The 6,977-nt window shown below is 43.5% G+C and overlaps 1 non-coding gene across 1 annotated transcript; it reads right to left on the bottom strand.

Moving 5' to 3' along the window:
• Positions 1-5,844: 5,844 nt before the first annotated feature.
• Positions 5,845-5,926, bottom strand: TRNAR-UCU (transfer RNA arginine (anticodon UCU)). Its single transcript is given in 2 exon segments — positions 5,845-5,880; positions 5,890-5,926. It is a non-coding gene; the product is annotated as a tRNA-Arg (tRNA).
• Between the last annotated feature and the right edge of the window lie 1,051 nt (positions 5,927-6,977).

Raw genomic sequence — 6,977 nt, 5'->3', positions numbered from 1 at the left:
TTTCTGAGATTCCATTTTGGGATGGGCAGTAAGCTACCAAGGTTTGATGCACGATTCCATGTTCTCTCAGGAACTGCTGTACATATATTCTCCTGGACATATATTCTCCTCCATTGTCTGTGCGCAGGATCTTTGGCTTCCAGCCAAATTTGTTGCTTGCCATCGCTACATAGTCCTGTAGTTTCTCAAACATCTGTGATTTCTCCTTTAGTAGAAATACACATGTCTATCGGGAGAAATCATCTGTTATTGTTAGAAAATATTTTTTATTACCTATGGTTGCTGGTAGTGGTCCAGATATGTCACTGTGGATCAGCTCTAGGGGTCTTCTGGTCTTCCTTTCACTCTGCTTAGGAAATGGCTTGTTAACTGCTTAGGAGTCAAGACAACAAACACAGTTAGTTACAATGTCACATGGTACAAAATCAATGCCATTAGCTAATCCCTTTTCCTTCATGTTCTGGATTGACTCATAGCTCCTGTGTCCTAGGCGTCTATGCCACAGTTGCAAGCAGTTTTCATGCAGGCATGACTTAGCAAGGTTCACTTCATTAGGCAGGTATGCCTCAGGTTTGGACTGGGCTGGTCTTTCTCTGTCTGTCTTTGATTGCTCCTCCACACTGTAAAGACCTTTGGATTTAGAGCCTGCAAAGCAAACTTCTCCATTCTGGGTAACAACACATTGTCCATTTTTAATATACAGTTCACAGCCTTGTTTCTCTAACTTGGATATTGAAATCAAGGAGCTTGAGAAGTCAGGGATATACAAAACATCTTTAAGAAAAAATGGTTTAACAGATCCATCCAGTAACTTACAATACAAAATTCCTCCGCCTTTCTTCTTGGCTTTAATTGTAGTATTATTGCCCAAATAAACTGTCTCTTCAGGAATATCAAACAGTTCAGTATAGAAATCCAAATTATTCAAAATATGAACAGAAGAACTAGAATTAAAAATGAACTTTTCATCGCTTTGCATCCAGTAAACATTAAAGCTTTTGTTTGAATATCTTCCTGTATGCTTAAAATCCTTTGTCTGGTTCTTGGGACAGTTCGCCACCTTGTGGCCAAATTGGTTACATAGAAAACATCTAAAGGCATTAGTCCCAGTTGGCCTCATTTCAGGACCAGTCTCCCTGCTGGCGGTCATGTGACCTCTCTCTCTCTGGACTGAGTTTCCTTGGCAACGAAGCCAGACCTCTTTGTGTGTAAATGTGGGGGCCCCATGCGGTTTCCTCTTGCAGCATTCCCTCCTCACCTTGGGTTTCCTCTGGAATGACCAATTGTTGCTTTAAGAGCAAAGTTACTTGCCAATTCACTTTCATAGCGAGAATTCAAAACTTTCCTTCTATTTGAAGATAATGTTTGCATTGCTTCCTCAAAGATTAGATTGGTGTGGGTTTCCAATTGGCCGATTATACTGCTATAGCTGGGGGGCATGCTTAGGAACAGAGCTTCCAGCTTCTGACTCTCTGTAAATTGCTCCCCTACCTCTTTAAATTGAAAAAAAGAGATCTTCCAAAAATCCCATATATGTAGCAAAACAGTCCCCATCTTTATACTGGAGATCCTGCATTTTCTTTCTCAAGTTAAAGCTGTGTGCCCATCCCTTCTTCATATGCAAGGAATCTAGCTTGCTTAGCATTTCCTTTGAGATTCCAAGATCACATATCGCGTAAAGGTAATTTTTACTCACAGAAGCTGCGATCAAAGCTCCAGCTTTTGCATCCTTGAGCACCCAATTTTGTCTGGCAGTCTTCTCAGCAGCTGTAGTTCCTTCTGCGGGGGGGGGGGGGGGTCCTACTCAGTAACTTTTTGGAGTCCTTCTGCTTTCAGTGCAAGCCTCAATCTGGTTTTCCATTCCAAATAATCGTCTGCATTCAAGATAGTCAGCCTGAGTTTTCCCTCTAGGTAAGTAGCCTTCCTCACTGGCTCCAAAAGGCAGTTGCTGTAGATTAGCAATTCAAAGTGTCCACACTAGATCTCACTGGATCTCCTGGAACAAACCTAACTCTCTAGTTGCAGTACACGCAGCTCAAAATACTGGGCTCCCATAACCTGTTGGAAATTCTCTGTGGTGACAGAATCCCTTTCTCATTATAACAGAGTGCACAGAGGCACAACACAGCGGTAGTTTAGTTAGGCATGCGTGTATGCTGAGAGTAAAGTAACTTGGAGCCAATTCATAGTTTCAAATCAATATATAAGGCATTTATTAAGGAACTCCATTCTAGATAGGAAAGTGAGGAGTTAGGATCTCTAATCTATCTATCTAGGTGGATGCAGATGGATTCTGCATCTTCTTTGCACACATGGTGCAGGGAGAGAGGCTTGCCATGTTGCAAGGTAGAAGGGCAGGTAGGGAAGAGAGAGAGAAAGGAAGTTAGTCCCTGAGATTAGCAATCTACATATCCAAAGGGATAGTGTCAGAGCAGTGGAGAAGGGATGACCAATGTCTTGACCCTCTAGCCCTCTGACTCACTAGTCTGTCCTCCACTGTCTGAGGCAAGAGACAGTGCAAAGTCCTTTAACTTCCAACACTGACATCACAGGGAGCTGTCAGAACGATCTTGCATCTTTGGAAATGGCCAGAGAATGGCCTTACATTACTGGAAATTCCACCCCAGATTCACCCCAGGGCTATAGCCTCACTCCAGAAGTTATGCCCCCACCCCACCACCTCATCCTAGAATATGCCCTAGAATGCCCTAAAGTTGGGCATGTGATTTCTTTATGAACACTCCTCAGCACCGTGTACCAATAGGAACAGGTTTCAGAGCCTGGAAAGGCCTGATAGAAGATGCATGACAATAGAGTGCCAGCCATTTTGTGTAACCTTATTGGCCAAAATTGGGTCAATTGACCCCTCTACAAACATGCCCCATCAACCTGGACTCGTAGGAATAGACATCAGCTCTTTGAGCCATCTTGGCTTCGCAGAGCCACAATCTGTGTGGTCATGGAGTCCCAGAGAGATCTTTGGAGCCAACTGTGCCACTGTCAGTTGTAAAACTTAACCTGAGAAAGCATTATATTAGCACAAGTTTTGATGATGAGAAAGTTTTCACTAGCCAATTGCCCAGAAGACGGCCAAGAGGTTTATGAGATGTGGTAGGAAATCATAAAAGCCTAAGCAGTACAGCCTCCTGGAACACAGGTAAATGGGAGGGGGCAGTTTCTGGAGTGGGTAATGCAATAGGATCCTTGAGACCAACATAAGCATAAACTTAAAACAGTGTTCTTTTTTTTTTTCTAGGAGGATGAAGAGCCTTGCCTTGACTCATAGCCTCTAGCGATGTGGGACCTAGCAGAACCAGGAAACATGCATATTAGGGTGCATATGGAGAATTTGGGGTGGAATTTCATCCCCCTCTTTTAAAAGAAAAATTAATAATAGGTTTTACACTATGGAGCCTTGAAACCCCATGGCTTTAGGTAGCTTCGCTAGGGCCATAGGCAGATGAGAGAGGGAATCTATATGGTTTATATCTAAGCTTTTGACTGCGACACACCCAATTGTTATCCACTCTGAGTGACCAATTCAATATCAAGCTTTTGTTTGATCAGTTCTCTGAATATTAATATCCCGTCATAGCTGCGGGAATTATGAGTAATTAGGGGACATTTTTTAAATTTTATGTCACTAGTGAATGTCTGGACAAAATCTGCTAGGCATGACTCACCAAAAAATCTCCAGCTTTTACCAGCTAGGAGGCAAGGATTCTTTTCCTTGTTAAATTCTCAAACTGGCTACAGTGTTTCACCTTCAAAAGACCTCACAAAATTTTTAATTAGGGATATGTTCGCCACTTTCCTGATGGCATTTAGAACCATAAGAGGCATATTTTACAGATATTTCCTGTTGCTTAATTTTCCCTATGTAGCACTCATGTTGTTCAAGGTCCCCAGGGTAATACCAACAGACTCTGCTCTGTTTTCCCCAGCACTTCTGCTTGTTTTCATAGTCTGTATCAACATAATGCCCACACTTCTTACATGGTTCTCTCACAATGCATTCTACTTTTTCCACTGCAGCATGATTCTTGTGTGTGTTTAAGCAGCCATGGGATCTACATTGTAAGAACTTAAGAACAGTCCTGCTGAATCAGGCCCAAGACCTATCTAGTCTAGCATCCTGTTTCACACAATGGCCCACCTGATGCCTCTGGGGAGTCCATAGGCAAGAGGTGAGGGCATGCCCTCTCTCTTGCTGTTGATCCCCTGCAACTGGTATCAAGAAGCATCATGCCTTTGAGGCTGGAGGCGGCCTATAGCCACCAGATTAGTAGCCATTGATAGACAGGTCCTCCATGAATTTGTCTAAACCCCTTTTAAAGCTTGCATGTGGAGTATCTGAGGATCTGACCCACTATCTGCTTGCATACTTTACTCATGCAATGACGGCATGTGAACAGACAGTCATGGCTATGTACTGTACATAGGTAAGTTACACACTTCACAAAAACTTCTGCTCCCAAACAAACCCTTTGCATTCTTGACTCCATAACAGTGCTCATCATGAAGCAACATAAAACAGGTTTGAGAGTATTGCTGATTGGGACTTTTAAAAACTCCTCAGCCTGTTCCATCCCAGTGAACTACAGATTCAATAGCACCAGCTATTATTTCTGAGGTCGTGGCCATATGCCCTCCTGCAAAACAAAGACTGGTACCAGAAATATTGACATCGATCAAGTGTTGCTTCTTTATAGCTACATTGGAACTACAAGGTATGGTTTTTAGAGACCTTCTGGTGCCACCCCCTAGTGGGGAAACAACAACCATAGCAAAAACAACAGCATGTAATCTTAATGTATCATCCCCAAAGATTTCTGCACAACTCTTGAGTAAGTTACTAATGGCTGTTAAAAAGATTCCTCAACATTTAAAGCATTTCTGTGCCTTCTAACAGGATACAGAGGATTACACAGGACAGCCAACACCAATTTGAGCTGAACATAGTTATCTGGACCTATTCTTACGTTCACATTATCCAATAATTGTCGAATGGCAGAATACAGCTCTTGCTTCGGAAAAGGAACTTATTCTATCTAAATTCACAATTATAGACTTCCTGAGCCCTATGGCTCTATAAGACCCTTTCCCACTCCCTGACTAGATCTAGGGACACAGCCTCATCCTCCTGAGATTCTTCAGAGTTGTCTGGCTGGGACTCCCAGATGGCAAGATCAACAACAGGTTGTGTCTCTGTAGAGGGACCGGTTTTTGGCCTGACTCCTCACCAACAACCCGTGGATCAGGAGTAATTTTTGATTCTGAGGATGGATTTGGTTGAGACAGGTCTGTAGAATCATCATCAGATCATATGGAAGGTGTTTCTAAAGAATTAGCAGCAGAGGGTGGTTTTTGGCTCCTACATGTGTTAATGCCCCCTTCCCACTGTGTGGTAGATAGACCTGGTAGTATTTTCTACAGATACCTCAATTGCAACCTGTGCTTTCCTGCCCTCTCTCCATTGTGTGGTACATGGCTTAACAGTACAGGAATAAGGTAACTTGTTTTTAATGAATTTCATGACATTGGGCATCCCTGTCATATCAGAAATGCCTCCAACCCATTTTTCAATGAACGCTTTATGCTCAGCAATAATTCTGAGCTAGTTCCTGCCTTCTCCTTCACAGCTGTTCAAATACTTCAGGCTATCTGCAATCGCCATGAGTTTTCCTGCATAGCTGATCACCATGTCAGCATCAAGCCTCTGACACAGTGGGGCCGGGTTTGTTTCAGCAGCATGTTCTAAAATCAATAGCATGTTGGAGTCAGAAAGGTATAAATCAGCCTGCCCCACAAGGTTGTTGTTAAGTCTGAATACTTTAAAACTAGTGCTCCAGGTGAGAATCAAACTCACAACCTCTGAATGACTTGGTCTAGAAGTCCAGTATGCTATCCATTGCACTACTGGAGCTACTGACTAAAATAAGTACAAAGTTTAATTACAAGGTTCCTCATAGGTTGCTCTGGTCTTCTTGCTGGGTGACTTCTCTGGGCGGCAGGCTTGCAAACATGAACACCACAAGCCATTCTTATTAACAGGTAAAAAGAAAAAACCCTTCTCGGATTTTACAGATTCGCCGGCCACAGGGTCTTACCCACACCAGGTGTAAAAACATGGTTCCATTTTGCACCTCCTTTGCCCCCTTAAGTAGTCTCAGGGTTTTCTGGAACAGGATATGTGGTTTTCTCAGCAATCAACAGAAATATCCAGAATTACTCAACACCCTCGTGTGTGTGTTACAGTTCAGATTAAATGCAAGACTGGCAGTTTAAATCAAATGCCATGATTAACAGGCTGCAAGGTCTCAGTAGGTGGACTGAGCACCTCTTCCTGGGTGCTTGTCAGGTCCACTGTGAACCAAAAAGGCCATTATTAGCCATTGCCTTGTTTCTTAATAATAAAGTATGTATTTATGTGCAGTTCAGATTAAATGCAAGACATGCTGATTTAATAAAATACCCTAATTCTCACCCTGCACAGGTGTCCTAGATGTGAACACCTCTTCCAGAGTGTCTGTCAGACCCACTGTGAACAACCAAAAAAACATTAACCATTGCCTCATTTCTTAATAATAAGCTATTTATTTATGCACAGTTTAGATTAAATGCAAAACATGGTTGTAATAAAATACTCTGAGGTGAGTCTCACAATCAGTGAGACTCACCTGAATGGGGTTAGTGGGGAGAGTGGGCTTAGCCCCCTCTCCCCACAGACGAGCACACCGGCAGCCCTGGGCAGCTGGATCAGCCACCCACACGACTGCTGGCTCTGTCATGGAGCCAGCGGGGACTGTGTGGATTGGGGGCTACATGGCCCCCGGAAGTTCCAGGACACCCTGCGCAAGCGCACAGGACATTCTGCAGAGACCCCCCAGGCCCGGGAGGCTTGTTTCAGCCTCCTGGCAGGGGTCTCCTTGTGTGTTGCCGTGGCACGGAGCCGCACCGTGGCAATACATGATCCG

Source organism: Hemicordylus capensis, chromosome 3 (genome assembly GCF_027244095.1).
Source record: "Hemicordylus capensis ecotype Gifberg chromosome 3, rHemCap1.1.pri, whole genome shotgun sequence".
Taxonomy (NCBI): domain Eukaryota; kingdom Metazoa; phylum Chordata; class Lepidosauria; order Squamata; family Cordylidae; genus Hemicordylus; species Hemicordylus capensis.
This window is presented reverse-complemented; position numbering and strand designations above follow the sequence as displayed.